Source organism: Mugil cephalus, chromosome 4 (assembly GCF_022458985.1).
Source record: "Mugil cephalus isolate CIBA_MC_2020 chromosome 4, CIBA_Mcephalus_1.1, whole genome shotgun sequence".
Lineage (NCBI taxonomy): Eukaryota > Metazoa > Chordata > Actinopteri > Mugiliformes > Mugilidae > Mugil > Mugil cephalus.
Genome location: NC_061773.1, coordinates 9,961,676 through 9,984,752, shown reverse-complemented (window position 1 = coordinate 9,984,752; position 23,077 = coordinate 9,961,676). Strand labels below are relative to the sequence as shown.

Sequence of the window (23,077 nt, the reverse complement as noted above, 5' to 3'; positions counted from 1 at the left end):
TTGGAAGCAAAGAGTGAAGATTGGTCAACCAGTTCACCATTATCCAATTAACTAAAAGAAATGAAATCAGAGATTCAGTTTTCACTGAAGAAAAAAAAAAAAAAAAAAATCTGTTTCTGAAAGATTTCCTTTCTGCTAATTGGGGCCACACAGAGAGCACCACGTTTATGGCCGAGGCATTCAGAGTAAAAACTGCTTTGTGAGGAAATAATTTAACTGCATTATAAAGTGAGATGTCTCCTCTGTATGCCTGGAGGCAAGGTGTCCCGTGAGACTTTCTCTGTCACCTTTATTATGATTCCGCTCCGCTCTTAATCTTTCCTCCGAGCTTGCTGAGATTTGGTGCCATGAATGGCAAGGTGAACTTGAAAGTGTTGCCAAAGTTAGGCTGAGTGGAGGGCTCCACTAAGGAGGAATTGAAGAATAATTATGAGTTCCTAAAAACCACTACTTCGCTCAGGCGCTCTCTGTAGAGAAAGCTGTGAATGAAATGGTTTGAAAACACGTGTGACACAAAAATAATTGTGCGATTCAGTGAAACAAATGACTATCAAAACAGGAAGGAAAATATCTCATCTACGACTCTCATCGTTTCAAGCTGGAAACAACAGACAAATCCCGTTTGTATTAAAAACACCTTTGCCCGGTGTAATTCTCCATCAGTCTCTGTAATGGCTGTAGCTTTCCATTCATTTCCAACATGATTTAAATTCAAGGAAGGGAGGTCAAAATGTGTAGTTCTCCTCTTGTAAAGTGCACATGAGAGTCCTCTAGTCATGAAATGAGTCCAAATTAATTAAATCATCTAATTAAATTAAATATTCTAAACATTATCAACGGATCTCACAGTTGAATTTACATTCAGCTGCATGCTGGACAGACAATAGCTTAAATATCATCACTTTTTCGTGATGGTATGCAGTTTGTTTTTGTTTGATCGAAACACAAAAAGATTTTCAATTTCTAATTCCATAAAAGAATTTGAAGCCTACCTGTGAATATTTGTTGATTTTCAGTGATAAAAGGTCCTAGATGATTCATCAATACGTTAGTGTATTAAGATGCATGTGGGAAAAAAACTAATTATTCCGCGTAAGTGCATGTAAATATGTTACTCCGACTAAAATATAACTTCTTATTTAATTAAGACACCCAGATAATGTGATTGAAAATGGATTCTCTCTGGCATGTATACGCTTAATCAGACTTTAACTAGACAACGCATATGTGCATGCTCCATGATTGCTGTGCTGGCGTATGATCCCAGAACAATAACATCCAAGAAAGCCGGTCGTACTAGAACCACCTGAGGAGGAGCACGCATCTTATCTGCACCATAAGTAGCGCGCACATTACATACAAGATTAAAAAAGCTTTACTATTATCCATCTGGTTGTTGTTTGCCAGTCTGCTGCATGAATGACTCTTGTTTATTATATGATGTATTCGGTCATCTGAGAAGGGGGCTGTATTAACCTGCTTAAAAGACACATATCGCCACCTAGTGTGGAGGAGGAGGACATGTTCCCATCAGTTATTCGATTTTCTCTGTTGCATGTAAACTGGGACAAGGAAGGAATACATTCTGTCATTCAGAAAGCATAGCTCAATTTAGCAGTATAAAGAGATTAAATACTATTCCGATTTTTCTGTTACCATTTTATCCACCCAACTCAAAGAATTTAAACTAAAGTAATTAACTTTGGAATATAATTGCTCGATTTGTCTTCTTGTCTTTGAATTACGTTTATGCACAGGATGAGGTCTTGTTTTCCTCATAACTTGTTCTGATTGCTTTGGGTCTGAATGGGCAGGTGGAGATACTACCACAGTACTAAGTTGTAAGGGATGTAACAGTGCAGTTAATTATTCTGAACCGTCCAGTATGCAGCTTTCAGTGCATGACATTTTCACACTTTTTCAATTTGCCCACTGGGCAAAACAAGTGTTTCTACCTACTAAGCCTAGAGTACTCTGACAGCGCACCAGTTGCTGTTGATCAGTGATAACCTTGATACTTTGGCAGACAGTGTGCCAGTTGTATTAGACATGTGTTAAGTGAGTTTTAATTTTAATCAAGCAGCAACTGCCAATACTGGAAGAGTAAAGCCAGTGAATGAGTGTCAAAAACTGCAGTTGCTTAAATGGCTTGAGGCTGGCTGAGCAAGTCCCAAAGACTTAAGTGTTAACATGCAAAAACTGGTACAAAATCCTTTTGGACCCTTTAACTAACTTATACATCCATCATAAATACACAGAAGTTGACTTTATATGCAGTTCACCTGCTCTGCATAATTAGGGCGTGGTCATTTCAGGTGGGTGACACAGGTGTGAAGTGTCCACACAGATTGCTCACTGTCTCCTAGACTTCAGCTTACTCACTCAACTCTCCTCAGACTCTCACACGGACGGTAAATAAAGGTAGATGACAGAACAGCTCCTCAAAAGTGAAGCCAAAACAAGTAGAGCTCCCCCTGTTGTCTGGCTGCAGTGTCGGTCATAAGCTCCACCTCCTCCATGGTAGTCCAAAGTACATGTCAAATAATTTTATTTCAAGGATAGTTTCTCCCATTTTAGGTAGTAAAATGCTGATGCATACTCAATTGCCAATTCAATGTCAATTCTTCTGATTAAACATATGGTTTTAGTTAGTTATTTGAATCTATAGAAATGTGACCTCATGATGACTACTAGCTGCCATGTTAGCCGGCCCATGAAGCGGTCCTGTAGGACTGTGAGAGCAAGAACAAAATGAATGAGAAAGTGCAGTGTATAATCCAATGTTTCTTTGTAAATGATGGAGGTAGAGCAGAGAGCAATATTAATCAGGCTAAATGCAAGTGAGTCTGGCAGAAGTGTGGGTGGGTCATCGATAACAGGGAAATAATGCTCCTCGGCATGGCTCCACTTTCGGACCATACATTGTAAACTCTGGCTCTGAACATGCAAGATGCCACTGCCCGTATCCTCGGGAAAGTAGAGTCAGTTTGGCCAATGCAAGAGAGTGGGGACATATTTATGTACAGTCTATGCTCACACTCCACGCCTTTGCCTATATTTGCATTAGATGGGAGTTAGGAGGAGTCAGGCACTGCTGACAAAGCCGACACCAAGTATCAAATTGTGGACGATTTGTCTGTCTTTAGATACAGTCAGTGATTAAAACTGGCCTTCCTGCATGGCCAGGATGTAAAACATTTAATAAAATAACCTAAAGAACTGTGGTCTTTCTGTTTGTGACAGGCCTTAAAATCTATTCTTATGAAAAACTGTGAACCTTTTAATTATGGGAACTTTAGAAAAAAACATAATTACAAATAAAATATAATTTAAGATATTTCTTTACAGATACACCTCTTCAAACAGAAACACAGGCTGAAATTATTTATAACATTCATCATCTACAGTGATCTGCTCAGATCAGCTGCTTTACCTCATTTTACTTCACTCCTAACAAGATGCTTGAAAATGTTGCCTCGCACGTCATTTTTCCAACCAAGCATGTTCAGCTGTTAAAGGGTGACTTATGGGTGCAGACATAAAACGTTCTGTCATCTGTCATTTAAGGTGACATTGCCATATTTATTTTAGCATTTTGATTGCTTTCATTCCTCAGATTATGGTCAGTGCATTAGAGACTGGCTCAAATAAGAAAATGGAAACCCAATAAAAAAGGCAAGTAAGGATGTCAGGACCAGAATAGCTCTATTTATTTCGTGTGCTGCATAAGCACTCAACAGTGTGCATTTACCTTCGAACTGAGTTTGTGTACGTGTGTACCTACGTGTGTGTTATCCTTTGTATCATTTATACAAAAGGATAGAAATGCCAAGGTGAAATCATTATGTAGATGGTAAGCCTGAGCAATGTGTGTGAGCGTGGAACTATTATGTCCAACACACAAAAGAAGGCAACAATGAGAGCCTCTGACAATAGTAGTCCTCATCTCTAACCAAGGACAGCCATTTGCAATCTGGAAAACTATTAATTGATGTGTGTACAAAGTGCACACGATCACTTTGTGAGTTCTGATATGTGAGATGTTTTCTCTTTGGGTAACAGCGCTTCAGGTTTATTAGAATTAATATAATGCCAGATAGTGCTTTAGATCTTTCTGCAACAGGTCACAGTGCAGAATCATTTTACAACAGATGTTTTTCTGAATTACATCGTCATGTTTAGAGTTGGTTTTTGGAAGACAAATTTGTCCGTTTTCTCATAAATGAGGATAGAGATGTAAAATCCAAAGGAAAGCTTGATTTTGTATGATATTGTAAAAGCAATTTAAATTCACACATTTTTTTTTTATTATTTTTATTTTTTTTTTTTTTACTATTATTCCCTGATCTATTCATGGCCTCCATAAATCTAAATTGGATATGCATGTCATTCTACAGTTTGCATCACACTCAGCTGTAACCTCCTTTGACAAAAACAATCAAAACAGATGGATTTTCCCGTAACGTGCGGTTCAGTCCAATCATCAGTACACACAAATACAACGCAAACTAGCGGTTGCTAACGAAATTGTTCGATTGCTTTTGCTGCTGCAGTATGTGCCCCGACGCTCCCTCCGGCTTCTTAAGTGAGCAGTAAAAAGGGCCGATGTATGTGTAATTACAACTGCAAGCGAACAGGCAGCAGCCTTTCGCGAGGCTCAGCGTTTCACTCCTGCCTGTCGCATGTCGATCTGTTCACCTGCTGAAGGAACATATGCTGAGGTGATGAGGTCGCCAGTAACCCGTCTGTCAAAGCGCATAAAAAGCCACATGGGAAACATTTAATCTTATGCTGTGATGGTTATGTTTTTGTTTTTAATTCTCTCTCATTGAGCTCTTGTGTTTGGATTCTTAACGTGATAGCTCTTAATTAAAAACGCACTCTGCACCAGTTTAACTCAACAGTTTTGTGTGTATGTGTGTGTGTGTGGGAAAGTGTTTGTGTGTTTGTAATCAGCGCAGATTAAAATGACATTCTTCGAACATTCACCGTGCTCATTTCCAAATCAGTTTCCTATTTCATCAGAAGGTATGTTGGCGCTAATGAGGTGTCGTAATGACTCTTCGACCCAGCATTTGGTAAGAAACACCCATTCAGATACATCCTGATACGTCCTGTTTAAAATTCTCACCTCAGTTGTGGATGATACCAAACCTTGGCACTAGCCGAAAGTGGTTCTCTATGAAGCTTGCAAAGGATGCATTAACAAAGTAGCACCATCCCACCCAAAAAATAAATATGGATTTTACATCTCAAGGCTGAACTCTCTGGAGCCCACACTTTTCTTTTGTTAGACACAACTTGCCTTGTAAGTTCTTTCAAACTCCCCATTCAGCCCTTTCAGACATTGACCATTTGATTTAATTCGCAATAACATAACGTGGTTACTCCTTTAAAGTCCAATGAAATCTAATTAACCGTGTCCCCATTAAAATGTTGTGAAATCCCCACAAAAATACACAAGCCAACTAATAGCTAGTGACATTGTCGTCTCTGGGGTAATACGTCGGATGTGAAAATAATGAACGTAGTTTACAGTTTGCAGTTAAAGAAAACCACTAAAGTTTTAGCGGCGACACTCGAGCCTGCCACTCTTTGTTAGATGAATTTGAGTTATAACCTCAAAAGATGAACATGAGCTATAACCCATGCACGCATTTACATGCTGATTCATCTGCGCACGCACGCACACACAGTTATTGCCTTTGATCTTGTCTCGGTTCTGTGACCTGCCTCCTTGCGTCCTCTCTGTGTCTGCGTGAGTCCAGACAGCTCAGCGCAGCAGTTCTGGGTAATGGGTTGGAGCTGAGGGAGATGAGGAGGAGGGGGGGGGAGGACTGACTGGCTGTATAATCAGCCGCTCTCACTGTCCAGGAACAGGGGTGTTAAATCAACCTCAGGTGGCTGATAAAAGGATCTGGATTGAATCTCAGCGAGGTCCGCTCCCCGCGGCTGCCTGCCGACGCTGGCGCTGTTGGAGCCGGGCGAGTACGTGGCCGCTGGCATCAGTGGGACAGGATCCAAAAGATTGATGGGGAAGGAGAAAGCCCTATCTCTCCCCCGCTCTCTCTTTCTCCCTCCGACTGTCTCCCCCTTTCCTCCCCTCATCCCCCGCGAGTGTCCCAAGGGGAAGAGCTATTTTGAGAACACAGGCACTCTGTGTGAAAGGGAGTTTGCAGTTTTAAGAATAATCTGATACATGATCCAGACACAAAGGATGAGAGCCGAGCTGCTCTACCTGCTTGACAGGTGCAAAGGTTCTCTGGCACGGCACCAGCGCTCCCAGTCCTCCCAAGCCTCCAAAAAAAACATTATTAACCCAATAATGAGAGAAATATTAATGAGCTGTGCATTGAAATCCATCTCTGGCGTTATAATTAGAGTGAGTCTCCCAGTTGTAGAGTCCTGGTCCTGGACGGAGGCTTGTTCTGTAGCAGAAAGTGAGAAAAAATGTTGTTATGCATGTAGGTCATGTTCCCATCTCTGCCTTAATCAGTGGCTATATATAATCTGCTTCTTTCTTCAGAGAGACTTTTAGCTCGCCTCCCCTCTGTGTTCTCCGCTCAACATCTCTATTAGACGGAGTGGACTGGGCCTACAGGGCCAAAGGCAGGACGGGAGAGGTCAGACGAGCTGCGCTCTGGGTTCGCATGGGCCCTCCGGTGCAGATCAATAAAAAGAAACCTGGGTTTCCTGTGGTTCGCTTCAGTTTTGTCCATAAGCCACACGTTCAAATGGTTACTTGAGAATGAATTATTATTTTTACTTAAACTATATCCTTTTTTTTCTTTTTTTCTTTTTGAGAATCTTTAAGCTCACATTGTATTGCAACAGTGTGTTCAGCCATGAATGTCTTTTCAGCAAATGTTTACCAGGGCCATACAAACCAACATATTCTATATCTGCTGTCTATACCAAGAAAAACTTAAGTGCTTTCAACAATAATGACATGTATTATTACTCAAATAGTGCTCACCTAGTTATGATTCTTCCCCGTTGCTGGCACAGTGTCGTAATGATGTTACAGAGCTGCAAAGTCCCCAGAGCAAGGACGATGAGGTGGACGATTGGTTCGACATAACGCTGGAGCAGAACCGCTGTTCACATCCCTTTTCCCTTTTCCTTCTTTGAGTCATGACCATGAATGTTCTCTAACCTTTACCAGGATTATATTGTGCTGTAACCATGGTGACAGAGGTCCCACTAACGTTTCTTCCGAGTTGTCTCTGTACCTGAAACCCCCAACACCAGTTCTGGTAGGCGCCAGCGAATCGGCAGATAAGGGGGTCCCCGACCATGAAGTGACTCTTTCAGGAAGGCTTCGATTGATATTTTCACATTTAACTTGAAGGTCTGTCAAATTTATTAAACCGAGAGCATGAAAGGCCATCAAGAGTTCTCACAAGTAACTTAATCAGGTGGCTTGTTTGATCCAAACGTACTTAGCTGAGAGGAATATTAAACTTCACTTTTGACAAGTTGGAACCAGCAAACGTTCAGCCCTTGTTGGAGCATCAGTCATAAAAGGAATTTAGTTCTCTGTCAATTTGCAAACCATTTCAGCTCGACACAGGTGCTGCCATGCATTCTAAACGTTAAGAGGCTCCTTTAAAATACTAATTTCTACCATACCCATACAGAGACAAATGTGCGTGCAGACTCTCGATTGTGTGCATCGATCTTGCTGTTGTGTTAATGTTGATCTTTTGGAAGCTGGCGCCTTTTTGCTGAATCTGTCATTTCTTTGTTGTGAAGTTTGTGCTCCCTGCGACTAATTTAAAATGTAAATGAGGTTAATACTCTACTTGACCACTGTTCCCCGCGGTACTGTGGGACTGCAGCGAGCGTGTTTGCAGCAGTGAATTCGGTGGCAATAAAAAAAGCCATAATCTCAGGGCTGGTTTTGATGAAAAGTATTCTTAGCTACATTCTCAGCTCCGCACCCGATTATGCATAATGGGATTAATTAACACTGGGTAGAACAATGCCTTTCACACTGGGACTGAAACACAGTATTTTATTAAAGCATACATGTTTTATTTAAATGTTATTATATCAAAACATTGTATCTCTTTGTGCAAGAAATGGGATTAGCATACCATTTCCGAAGTAGTTGTGCGCTGGATGCATTGTGTTTACAGTTAATAATGGATAAATACTAAGAGAAGTCAGGAGTTGGATGGCGCGCGAGGAAGTCATAAATGCCAATTAATTCTGGAAAGACGTACATTGTTTGCTTAATAATTCACAATGTCTGTGCCAAGCTGAAACAGAGCTGGGATGTAGTGCTCCCTACTTTGTAAGCGGGAATGTTCCTTCGCACAAATCATCAGAGGTTACAGATTGTGGTGGTTTTCTATGGCAGCCTGCTTTCAGATAGAATTAATGGGCTATTTTGCTGCCTTGCCGAACCCCTGGGGTCAAAACGAGTGCAGCTTGTAGGAAATTAGAAATATTCCTACCTTTATCGGGCCAAGATGCTCTTGGAGCCAATTTCCCAACACAGGCTTCTTTAATAGAAACCTTTCTAATGATAGCTGTGAAATTTAATTTAGTTCCAACATGGGTTCATTTAACACCTAAACTCATTTAAAAGGAATTAAACTTGCAAAGGATAGTGGTGTCTGGCAAGCTTAACCACCTCTGCACTCTCTGGCTATTTCTCTTACTGGTGTGGTACACTGACCAAAGCCTTATTCCGGTGTACCACACGTTCAGCACACACACACACACAAACACACACATTATTCCACACATGCACACTCACATGCTGACCTCTATTTGGTGGCAGTAAACAAGAGAAATTGGCTGATAACACTGAGGTGCAGTGTTTTCACTCACACTGCGTTTAACCTACATCGATACTTCTATCCATTTGTTTTTCCAGGGTAGAACAGCAAAGCAGCGTGTGTGCAAAATAATAAACCAATAAGTAAAAATCCCCAGGCAAATCATCAAATTGTGTTGCTTTAGCATGAACCGTAGTGTGTGCAGAGGAGCGGCGATCACAGCAAAAGAAATTGTCCCTCATAACATGTCTTCAGATTTTATTCTAATGCTGCTCAGCAAAGCAGCTAAGCTAGTGCACAGCTGAGGTGAGAGTTCTGCCGTTTGCATTCATGACCATTCAGATACCACACACAGGAATACTAGAATTAAATTACGTTGCTACAAGAGCTTTTCTATGTACAAAGTCAAATTATAGAAATACCGTTTATAATTCACTTTGTCAGAACTACTGTACTTGTCTGACGTCACATTAGGAGGTTTGTGTCTGTCATTTGTGTAACTTTCCAAAAGCAGATTTTTTTTGTATGGACTTCATGCCATGATTGGCAAGAAGAATTAGAAGAAGGTACGTTTTACCCAAAACCCAATACGTGAGCTTTGGGCTTGCACACTTACTAGTCTGGATTTGACAAGCTTGGCTGTGGAGTAGTGCTGGGTTTTAAAAAATAAACAGATTTTCCTTTTTAAATCAAACTTGATTTGAAAGATGCGATGTCGAATCGCCAAAATCCTCTGATCGATTTTTTAAAATAAACGCCATCTCCTGCATCCTCTCCTTGGAAATCTTGCTGCGGCCAAAATCTGGCGACGAGATTTGAGAATGATTCTAAACACAACAGGAGTTTCAACCAAGATTAGACAACTAGAGGTGAAATATTGTAAAATATCAAAACTCATTGAATGGAACAGGGACTTTGTGAAACAGGATTCAAATGGATTCAGGGTGTGAGTAGTGCTGCACAGCTCTACCGTGAACTACAAACTCTGTAAGACGAGAGGAGGGTAATTCAGTAATTTGGAATCGCAGTATACTTGATTACGCTTGTGAATATCATTACGGGACACCAGACTGTCCACACTAGTGATGTGTCCTTGATAAATCTGGACATTTGGACTACTTGGTCAGATGTGTACTCTGAATTGGAACAGTGTTTAGGCAAGTAATGACGTTTAACACAAACACAAAAAGAAACATACACGGATATTGAAAAACGCCCAAGGAGACAAAGGAGAAGTGAAGGAACACAAAGTAGAAGAAGAGGGAGGGTGAGTAGAAGAAGTTTAAAAGAGAAGACAAAAGAACAGCAAAACAAGACAAGGAAAAACATCAAATCAACTAAGAAGTTAAAAGAAGTCATTCCTGTTTACATTTGCACTTTAATCATCCAGTCATGTTTACACCCTCCACAGACGATTTTGATAGTTAAACATTTATGGCATAGTTACTTGTACATACTTTGTGTGGTTCTATTTTTTTACTTTTTAAAAGTTCCTTACTTAGTACTACTTAGTTCTTGCATGTCTTGCTGCTCACTGCCTTAAATTGCCCTCTGGGGACAATTTTTTTGAATCTGAATCTGAATACTCATAATTATGAGACGACCAACACCAGATAAAAGCAGAATCTCTGATATTCCATAGATGAGGCCAAATGACACAAAATGTGCAGTAACTGACCACCACGGGTCTTAGATCATGATCCGGAGAACTCACAGGAAACCAGAGGTTGCTTTCTTTTATATAGAGAGTGAATAAATGAAGTGAATTTCCTAAATTAGGGATTTTGCAGCTGATATTTCACATCGCCCGCACACTGCATCTGTACTAACTTTTGAAGTTTCGTCATTCATGTTGTTAATTCTTTCGTGACACCATTCGTCTGAAAACAGGCAATTTAGGCATCACTGAACAGTCCTTTATTCATCTTCAGAGCAATCCAGCTTGAAAAGACCGAACTAACTGTTCACTATTTTTCTCCTGTCGTCGCTGGTCCCCAATTTTTTTTTTTTTTTTTTTTGTGCTTTCATCTTCTTTTCTTTTATCTCCATTTCTCCTTCCAGCCCTAATTGTCTGGGGCTCTCCCGTTGCCAGTAAGGTATAATGGCTGACTGTCAATAACAAAGCCCTGAATTCACTACCGACTGCACTGTAAACACCAGCACGCTGTGCACAGATCCACTCTATTATAGCAGTGAACGTGACGTGGGCTCAGACAGTGGGCAATTTTTTATTTTTTTTTGCAAGCAAACACTTATTATGAAGGTCTTAATTGCCATTGTGTCAATGAAAACAGCAGCAGTGGTGTTTTTTTTTTTTGTTTTTTTTTCATAACAAGGATAAATTGAATGAAAAATCCTCCTGAACCAACAAACTGCGGCCAGCGTCTCAGATATTAGCTCACATCCTCCACATCAAATACAGCGACGGCTGCTGTGTAATATTATTTGGGGATGTTGCTCTTTCGCGATGAAATATAAAAGGGAATTAAGTTACCTGTGAGCACGTTAAGGTTGTCTTCTTTGTCGAAGTTGTACTTTTTTCTTTTTTCTTTTTTTTTTTGCTTAACGAATGGAAAAAGTCCATGACACGTCTTTGCCATTTGTTTCCTGTGCTATCTCAGCCTTTCAGAGAGTAGCAGCAGACTGTTGCCTGCCTCAGTTCGTCAAGTGGCCTTGGAGTGGCATCATGAAGAACTGAAATGAGTGGGCATGTGTGGGATTGAATTAGGCACGCTGGGGGCAACCGAGTGAGTGGAAGTGGAGAAGGATGATCAGGAACGGGGTTAAGGAAAAGTCAAGAGGTACAAAGGCGTAAAAGAGGAATGTAAATCCGTGAAATCGGTGAGATGAAAACATCCTGACTATGCGAGCGCGGAAGGAAATGGTGAGAGAACGGATCAAAGGACGAAAGGGTAGTAGGAGGGTGGCATAAAGGAAATGAGTGCACGTCAAATTCCAAAGTGTGCGGAGAAAGGCAAGTGTGATGCTATCGAGTACAGTTTTCAACGTCCTATCTGGAGATGTTTGTATCGGGGCATAAAGACGAACTTTGAATGACACGGCGTGCTCTGTACCCAGAACGAGGGGGTTATTTTTAGATGCTCGGCCCTTATCTCACTACACAGCTGGCAAGGGTTTGGCTCGGAGAAAAGGTAAAGAAAATGTGATAATAACCTTGAACGTGCTGCGAAGGAGGATACAGGCAGGCGGAACGGGAGTGGTACAGTTAGAGAGTGTGAGAGGACAGTCAAGGTTAATGAAGCGTACCTGGAAAATAAAATGAAGCCGAAAAGAGAACCAAAGAAACTTCTGATTGTTTTTCCAATTTAAAAGAAATGACATGTAAGTCAGGGCTTCACGGCCTGGGTGTGTGTGTGTGTGTCGTCTATCTGAGCCCATGGTGCGTATATATTATAAATGATACCGGCATGTTTATTTATGTTTTCCATTACTGACTTAAAATGCAGCTCTAGGACACAGTCTCATGCCTCCCGTTTCATTTCACCCTTAAATGTCAAACATGCAGCGACATGTTAAACTTAAAGTAGATTTCCTTTTTCAATTCTGTTTTTTTTTTCTTCATTACAAAAATTGATAGTTGGTTGTGATTCATTCTGAAAATAAGATACGAGCTTCCTCACCCACAAGAAGCGTTCACGTTGGACGGCAGAAGCAATCAACATGTTATTTTTATAATGAACACACACTGTACATTCATGCTAAAGAGGAGTGTTTCATTTATATTGTGTCATCAGGGACGGAAACGTTGCTGTGTTTCCTTATTTAAGTGGCAATTTGTAGCGACAAGCATTTATTAGTACAACTGTGCATTAGAGTGGCCTCATTAACGCAAAAATAACCTAAAGTTAATATGTAATGAGACATTTTTGCTGTTCATTTGAATGGTTTTTCATTTGGTTTGTGGTTTGATAAATAGAGGGAAATGATTTGTCGAGTCCAGCTGTGATTCGGTTTTTAAAAGGATCTTCATTCTGTCCAAGTTGTTTTGTTGTTTTCTGCTTTCTGGAATAAAACTCACAATCACAGTAAATCAAATACAACACATAATTAAGTGTCATTTACTGCAGAGAGCAGTATCTTCCTCTCTCTGTCCCCCAGGCTTATAAAGAGAGTCATTTCAATATCAAACAGACCGTTCCCTTCACCAACAGCTGCATGTAGGTTTAAAGATGGGAAACACTTGCAAATTGTTCCGTTTTATATTTGCAGTTGCAGAAGTGTGTTGTTTTACAGCTGCTAATAAAAGTTGAAAAAAAAAAAAACTCCAGCAACAGTGACTGAAATGTTTTTTGCCTTCAATCCAAGAAAGAAATCCAACTAAGATGTCTGCGTGGCTAATGAAAATGAAGAATCCACTTACATTCCAGTTCACATACAGCTGTGCAGACTCTAATTAACATATACTTAAATAACCTTCTGGAAAACCTGTGGAGGCCTTTCATAATGCTCGTAAACATACATGCATTCACAAAGTCGACCGATATCAAATTCCAAATATTGTCATATTTGGAATAATACTGGAACATTAGTGTGCACATAAGAAACTGAGTGAGTGACTCAGAACGTCCTTAGACTGTAAAAATATTAAAACCATATCCAGCGAGTACTTCCTTCAGTGTGAATGTAGATGTGGTTTGCAAAAACCATGAAAATCTAACTGGCCGCCGTTAATTCACTGAACAGCAGTTGACTTTTTCAACTATCCCACTGTCAATTTACCTTTTTCATTATGTGAAGCACCAAAATGCGTGAATGTCACGTGGCAGAGCAGTGGTACAATAATGGGTGCTGAAAACTGACAGCTCTCCCCCAGTAGCCTATTACTGTACCTATTACGCTACCGTTTTGTGAGAGAATTTAAACTCTTGGCAGAGCTGAAGCTGGAGCTGGACAGTCCATGAGGCCGTGCTGATGTAACAATTAACGTTGAAAAGCTGCACTGGTTGAAAGCTGTCATGAGAGGTATGTAAAAATGTCAGTCTCGCTGCCTGACCTGAATTTGCTGCTTTGGGTCTCTGCAAGGCAAAAATGGAACGAACAGCGACCAAGGTACCGAAGAATGAAACTGATGTGTCTAAGAATGAATATTGATGAAGATCCCAGTTTGACCTTAACACATCTTTGGACCAGTTAATACATTAGCATCTGTAGACATGGTTTTAGGTAAACGTATTTATTTATTTTTGTTTCCAGTTTCATTAGATTTGTCTTACGCCCTGACTCGTGTTTCTCACAATCCAAAGTCTCCATCGCTGTGACGCAATTCCACTTATAAATAAACAGATAAACAAGCGTTGCTGGCGTTTTTTGATGACAATTCTAAGAGCCTCAAAACCTCGATGAAAGGCTCCATTCAAGATCGTTATCCTCTGTCAGCCAGGAATGCGTCTCCGTTCATAGCCCCGTCAACATGACACGTCCCTCTTGAAGTGAGTCAACTGCTCTGGATGCCAATTATACTGACACCTCGGAGCTAAGGCGACCTCTCGGTGCCCTTGCGGCATGAGAAGCTTCTTGGTTGGCTTATTATTCTCACACGAGCAAAGTTACTTTCTTCACAAATTGTGTTTTGAATGAAGGTGCTGGTGAATTGAAATGCGCCGCCGCTGTTAATGAATAGAGAAGAGGCGTCTCTCTCGGGTTGGCTCTTTGTGTCAAGTCTTCATTTGGCTTTGAGTTTTTTTGTGAGGATGTTTGAGGTTTGTCAGAATGATGGTATGAATAACGTAAAGTAGTAATACCGCGTTCTGCTGTCTCACTCCCTCCATTGTCTGCCATCAATATTTTGCATATGCATTTGATGTAATTGTGTAGTTTGACAAAAGTTACAATAATTTATGACCAAATTATGTGTATAGTGTGAAAGGAATTACTAATGGAAATACATTGTTTATTATTTCAACAACTTTATTTAAATCCTCATTGAACTGCTGCAAAAAAGGTCGGTCACCAGAACCTGGAATCTTCTTCTTGTGAGGCATCAATTGCTAATTTCCCCAATGGGGATCAATAAAGTATTATCTTATCTTAGCCACCACCCTACCAGGTCACAAATTTAAATTTAAATGTGTCCAGACTCTGTTTTCTTCCTCTCACTTTCCCTCACCCTTTCTAACACAGGTAGTTTCTGTCTCCCTCCCTCCGGTTTGTGTGCTACGTTCGGCTTTAACAGAAAGAAAAGACTAATCGGCTCCCCGTGACGTGAGCCGGCTCCGGTCGTTCACTTCAAAGAGCCAGCTCTTACAGTCGACACGTCATTAAGAAACTCATGTGTTAATACATTTATCCCGCTGCACATTCGTTCACAGGTTCTTTGTTTTCGATTCCTAGCACCAACCATCCCTCAACTTCTTTCCTCATGCTATGCTTCTACTCTGTCTAACCTATAATGAATATAATGAACTGATGAAGGACACATTTGAAACAGCTTCAGCTGTTTTTCATTGGCAGTTGCACACTGAGCAGAGTTTTGTTGTGGGTCTCCACTGCCACCACCATGAAGTACAGAGAGTCAAACATGTTGCCACCGGCTTAAATTCCAAGCAAACATGTGGATTCTGCCTGGAGGGTTTATTTAATCCATTTTGATGGTTGGAAATGTCAAGTTGAAAAGCCCGTTGGGTATAGAATCCCCCACGGGCAGTCAAAGCAGTGCCCCAGCGTGGCCCACCGGTGAGACCAAATGGTGTACGTTAGGAGCGGCACCGAACAGCATCAAGCGATTTTCAGGAGTGCACATCAGCTGAGCGTCTTTTTTCACCGTTGTTCCTTGACTGTGCTGAATTCTCTCACTGGGTTGGACCTAGTTATCAACCCTCAAACCTGCGCGGAGGAAGTGTGTCGGCTCAGAGAGGTGAAGTGGAGAACACGGGGAGCGTGTGCTTCACGCAGTTTCTGCATATTTGAGCAATACTGGCACACATTACAATTGAACCGTCAAGGCTGGCGATAAAATTCACATTCAGTGGATTTTTGAAAAAATACAATCCCATGACAGCTGTTCACTTCCCCTTACAACCACAGCAAAGATTACTTTCCTCTACTGATTCCTGTTTGGGTTGCCAGTTTAAGGAACACTTTTTTTCTTTTTTCACACTTTCACCCATAAACATGAAACATAAATAAAGTTAAGTTTTGAATAAAATAAAATAAAATTAGGTAACCTGCATAAATTAAGACAACCATTTCAAAGCCACTGAAATATAATTTATGTTCAACACTGTATAATCACAGACTGGAACCAAATTCAGGAGTAAATTAACCAAGTAAATCGCATATCAGATTTGGATTTCCAGGAGCTGACTCCGTTCCTGAATGCACCATAATAAATCAAGCAGCTTGGATCGGCAGATTGGCTCTCCTTTGAGCAGCAGAATAATGATGTGCCATGCGCTATATTAAATTGAATATCAGATGCCAACATTAAAACACAGCAGGTTGTGACAAATCACATGCGACGGATGGACGTCTGTTAGGGCTCACAGAGCAGGAGGACCATGATGGATAAGGAACCGAGTGCCTGACGGATTATTCATTCTTATTAAATGTTAAACGCATGATAGCAAGAGATATCAAATAACATGTTGGTGGCTGATCATCAAACTTTCTTTAAGTGCTATCGCTAAAACTGAGATATTATAAAATAGCTTCACACCTTCACACCATATCAGAACATAGTGGTGTCACAGTTATAGTGGGCTAATAAATACTATTCTACAGTCTGAACTGACCAGTGGCCAAAGTAGCTGGTTCTTTGGTCCTGTTGTGGTTGCTTTGATCATAAATACTGCCTGTGTCACTGACAGGTGAAGTAAATAACATTGACCATCTTGTGACAATTCAATTTTCTGCTGGGAGACTTTTGGGAGACCTGACATTTTACTTAGACATGTAGCACCCACCAAGACCAGACCAGACACCCCCACTCCATAGCAATGACGCTCCTTGGCGACAGCAGGATGCGGCCTGACACAGACACACACATACAAAACATTGTTTAGGAACAACTAAAAAATATATGAAAAACAGCACAAGGTGTTGACCTGGCCTCCAAATTCACTAGATATCAAACTGATCAAGTATCTGTGGGATGATCCACAGAGGCCCCTCCCCTCAACCCACAGGACCCAAAGGCCCCCACTAACAATATTCTGTTACCAGACACCACGGGACACCCTCAGAAGAACCATGTCCATTTTTTAATGAGTCACAGCTACTTTGGAGGCACAAGGACCTACACAATATTAGGAAGGTGGTCATAATGTTATGCCTGGTCAGTGTATTCTTATTAGTAAATAAACATCACTGTAGTCTTCATGATATGCCATGTTCACGTCTGGTGTTAACATGTGTCTCGGCTGATCCCATCACAAGTTGACAGCTCCTGTTTGTGAGGTCAGACCTGGCTTTAGAACGCAGCTCCACATTCACGATGAGCGACCACTTGTAATCAGATACTTCTCTGCTCTGTATGCAAATAAACACCTCCTGCTTATGAACTGGTGGGAGGCACTGCTTCAGTGCGGCCAAGGACACGTTCGCATTTAGGTTGTTATCCTCAATGTGTGAACAGGGTCACAGTCACCTGACCACCACCAAGGTTGCCATGGAAACATTTACCTGGCAGTTGACAATAATAATCATAAATGTTTTCTTCTGCATGAAATAGTTTTTCATGTCAATTTTTCAGTAGCTGTACACCTAGCTTAATAGTTCAGTTCAAACTCTGAAGTAATATATTATTACTTTTGCATACAATAATCTACTGTACATGAAAAACAAATCACAGCATAGCAATTTTACATACTCATGGTCAGTCAGCTGTTTCCCTATAGCTCATAGAGAGCAGCTGTAGCAATTTGAAACACTCTGATATAGTAGGTGGCGGCACGACAATAAACTCAAAAAAAGTGCACTCTGCCATCTGGGTATATTTGGCATACTGTGAACCTTCACATTCATGACTTCCTACTTTTAGTCAGAATCAGCATTCCAGTCATAGATGTTATACCGTTTCCAACACAGCCACTGTTACTACCAGACACTCTTTTCTCACAAAGATCTCATGTTAGATTTTTATATTGTAAAAAGAGTGTAACCCGAAGGTCCAGTGTCTCAACCAGTTGTGAATCTGATCTTCTACTTCTGCTTGACTGAGCTGTCAGTGATGCTGATGCCAGGTCAGCACTTTTTCACTGTAGCTTCACTTCAGGTTCATCTGTTTCTTTTCAACTGGATGTGGTTGCATAACACTTAAAGCACAGATTTATTCTTTTCCGCAGCAGTGGAAACCAGCAGCAAAATGGCCTTGGTTTCATTGGGTTCACAGTCGCTGTTCAACAGACGTACCTAACACCTAAAAGCTTTAAGAGTCCACTGTCTTTGACTGCACACCTCTGTCTTGTCAAAATGTAGAAATTCTGCATTGAACTGGAATTTAGTGCAGAGATGATGTGACTCCCATATTAGTCTGGCTTTTGCTTTCCGGACCATTACACCTAATATTGGTCTCATTATGTTATGGTGTGTACTCGATTGGCTTGTTTGGACACCGCTGTGGTTCCTGAATGTTTCTAAGTGGCTCATAATGATGCACCAATGTCACTTGCACTTTTGGCTTAATTTGATGGCACTTCTTAGTGGCAAAGGGTCAAATATAAAGATTGCCCTGCTGCTCCCGCTGCTGTGGCTGCCGCTCATGGCTTTCTGCATGTGCCAAACAAGCCCATTTCGCTTCAATTTATTCCACACACTTGTGAATTATTGTATGTCAATTCTTCATGAAACTCTTCAGGAGATTGCATAGATTTGTTTTCACACAGAGCTGTCACCTCACATCTAACAGTGATTGCCGCTATTGATTTTTTTTTTTTTTTTTTTGTATTTCCTGGCTCAGGAGAACTCGATGTATCTGAGCCTGTTTTTGTTTTAATAATTTAAAACAGGATTTATAAAATGTAGTCGAGGCTTACTGAAGACTAACAGTCGTAGTCCTTGGCAGATGACACTCAGGGATGTTTGAGGATATCAAATAGGTTTTTGGTGTCTACATTTGTAAACCTTCAGACGGCCATGTGCTGTGTGTGTGTGTGTTGTACCCTTTCCGGTCACCAACTACTTACTCAGACGTGAATGTAAATAATTAGTGTTAATAGTTGTGTGGATGAGTTCAGAAAGCTGAAGTCAACACATATAACTGTGTAACAGCTTAGCGGTGAGTATGTCAGGTTGATCGTCTGCTACTTGGTTTCACTGTAAATAAGGAAGAGCGGTTTTGAAGCTCAGTGTGGCGGCTCCAGCCGTCACCATCTTTGCAGTGGCTGACTCTATCCAATTTCTGATTAATTCAAAAGTGCGAGAGTTGAGGCGGGTAGCTGAACTCTGGTTTTAGGGATCTTTGATGGCGCTCATTATCACTCAAAATGCTGTTCCTTTAATTATGCAGAACTTAAAAACTTTATTTTAAACTGGTGTGTCGCATAAAAATCCACCCCTTATAATGAATGTTGATGTTAAGGTTCAATAGCTACATTGACTAAAGCTGTTTTTTTTTTTTTTTTTTGTTCCATACTTTAAATATGCTCATCTCCACTGTAAAGTTAGGCATTTTAACAAACTGACCTAAATAGATTGACTCACTCAGTCTCAAGTGGCCATTTGAGGAACTGCAGTCAGTCAGTGATGGCTCGATTTGGCCATTTCAAAACCAGTAATCAGATTAAAGTTACTTATACAAGTTACTGTGCCTTACTATTTTTCCCCTTTTATATATATATATTTTTGGGGTTAGGGTTGGGGTCTCAGGGAATAACCTCATGTATATGACATTTTCAGTGTGAGGATAACTCAGGGGTAATACCATGCAGCAACACAAATGTAAACAACAATGGAGGGAGGAGAGAGATGAGCATTTTCAGGGTGGAAATACCACCACTATAGTAGCAGTTAGAGGCCGCAGCTTGAAAGCCAAAGGGTCAAAGGTTTGCCTCCATGGAAAAAAAAAGAAAAAGAGAGAGACTTAAAAGTCTGTAAGTCACGACTTTGGAGCAAAACCAGTAAGTTGGGGAGAGTTGAAGCAGTTGGTCGGGCAGTATGTTGTACAGGAAATGCTGCATTTTTCATAAAAACATGTATTCTATTTTATTTATTTATTTCATTTCAGCAGCTGCAAAATGTAACCGATGAAGTAACTTGTAATCTAACCTAGTTACTTTTCAAAACACCGTTGCAACACTTCTTGCATCTTGGTTCAGAATAAAGAGTGTCAAACGGATCATTTGTCTTGAGTTTTGTACAAATATTCAGTCTTCCCACAGAAATCCTGTCGAGGCATAGTGGAACATCTCAAAAGCTACTGAACAGATGGCCATGAACTCAGTTACAGATATTTATGTTCCACTGAGGATTGTAACAACCTTGGAAAATCCTACACTTTTCATGTAGCACCATGTGTGATAAATAATACACCTAAAGATGAGGATGTTAGCATTATATACACAAACCTATTTATTTGATAGATTTTTCATAGAAAACTGAAATGAGTTATATTCTCATGTGCATTTTGTCCCTGTTATATTTTGTCCCTGTTATTCGTACGGTGATCTCAGGGTGAGATCAGGGTAATTCATTCATAGTGAACCATGGACGTCATGCTGGTGTGTGTGTTTAGATAAATAACACTCTTAGACAATCTGGCCTTCACTGGGTGAAACCACACGCCCTGTTAGAAAGTGAAGGATCCTTTACCTAGTTTTATTAATGACATATTTCAATAATAATTCTGATTTGAATTTAATCAACCAAAAATAATTTCTGAGATAGGTCAGTGCTAGTGGGATGAGAACCACGTTTGTACAGCGCGCTGTCTAAACAGTCTTTGTTCATTTAAAGGGTACCACATGTTGAAACGTCGCCTTGTGAAGATTTCTTTTTCTATTCTCTGGAAATCCACCTTTTTTTTTTTACTTATTCTCTTCTCACCAGCTTTGCTCCTTCATCCTTGAAATCCTTGACATCCTTTATAGGAGGTTACACGAGAGCTCCCTCACGACTATATTTAGTTAAAGCTACAATGACAAATCTGTTCGGCTGACAGAATTCAATCACATCAACGTAGCATATTCAGGAGCAGCGCTCTCTCTTGAGTGAGTTCTCCAGCTGTGTGGACGTAAAGTGCTTACTACTGATGAGTGAGGACTCTTTGTATTAAACGTTTTCGGTGCCAGCACTTCAGTGAGTCTGTTTACAGGATCATAAAGTCATAAAGTATGGTTCTCAATTAAGTTTGCCCTTTTCTTGAAGCAGCATCTACTCAACTGCCAACTATTGTTTGTTTAGAAACGTTGACTTTAAAATCACTCTCCGTACATGTGTTAATGCTACTTTTTTTCACGACATTTAAAAATGGCTATATGTTGATAGTAGTAGCTTCTCAAGTGTTTGAACCCAAGTCCACTTAGTCTCATGTCTTTGAGCGGCGAGACTGCATTTACTTTCATAAGCACTATTCTTAAACTTTCAGTATTTTTTAAGAATGAAAATAGAAAGTTCACATTGTGTTGTGTGTCACTCATTTGTGTCAAGTTGCTAGACCCATCTCTCAGGTTATTGTATATATGTATTAGCACTAAGGCAAAGTCACTGGATTTGCTTGGATTCTTGAGGATACTTCACTTCCTATCTAAAAAACGTCCTCAGTTCAAACAGTGGGTTCCAACTACTAACACAAAACAGGATACAAGTAATTTTCAGATAATAGTTGAACTTTTCCGAGCGCTCCTGTGACACGATCAAACATCAACCAGTGGCATATGTCATTATATGCGTTTTAGTTGTGCATTTTAAATGGATGACTACTTTACAATGAGCATTTGAGCGTCACTTCAGCAGTGACTCTACACTACACTGCAGCTTACCACCCCCTGGACATAGCATAGGTCTGGCGGGGCTGTCAAGAGTTTTTTGTGTTCACATGTGACTCATCTTTTCAGTGCATGTCATCAAATAATATAAAGTAATTACAGCTGAGACTGATGTTATGCCATTCGTTCTGCAGGTACTTCGTTAACCAGCATTTTGCCAAGTTTTTGATAGATGGAAATGTTTTATTTAAAAAAAACACATATATTTTCTTCATGCTGTTGACATTAATCTGTCCAATTTTGGTTGAGACATTTCAGTAAAAGCTAAAACTGTGAACCATCATTATAGTGAGGAGGAAAGCGATCAGCCACAACGTTAAAAAACAAACAAAAAAAAAAAACACTGACGGGAGAAGTGAATAAATGTGAATGATAAAGTGAACTGACCAACTCATGACAATTCAACGTTCTTCTGGGAAATGACTTGGTCGGACATTCATGTGGATGTTACTTAGACATGAACGTTCCACCTAGACCAGACCGTACACCCCCACCCCAAAGTAATGACTCCTTGATGGCAGCAAAAACGGTTTAGGGTAAACAGCACGTGGTGTTGACCTGGCCTTCACATTGACTACATCCCAAACTGAACTGGTATCCATGGGATGTACTGGAACAAGCCTGATCCCCAGAGGCCCCTCCCCTCAACCCACAGGACCCAAGACCCCCTCTAATAACATTTCAACGGCCAAAACCCTGGTCTGATGTAAACCCAAATTAAACTATACTGCAAACTCCACAACCCACCAAGACTCGGCTGTCTTATGTAACCTCAATGTGCATGATGTTGTTACAAAGGACAGAGAGGTTGTATGCAGGTGTAAATGAATGGTGGTAGCTTTCACAGTGTCAGCACCGAGCCCTTTCTTTCACTGGAACACTGGAACGTATTAATTTATTAAATGTTTTATTTCCCTCCCAAGGTCGTTCCATTCAAGGTGTTGTACATTGAGCAAAAACACCTGCTGCGCACAGACAAAAGTTTTATCTTGGTGTAAGAGTGCGCTGGTCTCCAAGAACGGGCCCCTCAAATCTATTCTTAAATAGTGTTTTCTCTCTATTTCCACATGCCCACAAAGTTACCTATGAAAGCATGGCATGTTTCACGAAAAGAATACAGTGAAAGAATGCCTTAACAGCAGCCATTACTCAAGCCTTGGTGCTACTGTGACATTTGAAACACAGTGACATTTGACTGTGAGCGCACATGCTTGCTGTATGTGTTGTAGATGTCAGTCTTCTGTCTTAAACAGCTGTGGAAATTCCCTTCACAACTGTAATGTCAACACTGACACCAATGACATGATGTGTCCTACTATTTCTGCGTAGTGTGTGAAAGTCATGGCA

The 23,077-nt window shown here is 40.5% G+C and overlaps 1 protein-coding gene across 5 annotated transcripts in view; it reads left to right on the top strand.

Moving 5' to 3' along the window:
• LOC125006143 (potassium voltage-gated channel subfamily D member 3-like) overlaps positions 1 to 23,077 on the top strand; it is an 82,490-nt gene that overhangs the window by 3,054 nt on the left and 56,359 nt on the right. The gene's annotated exons all lie outside the window — the stretch shown is intronic.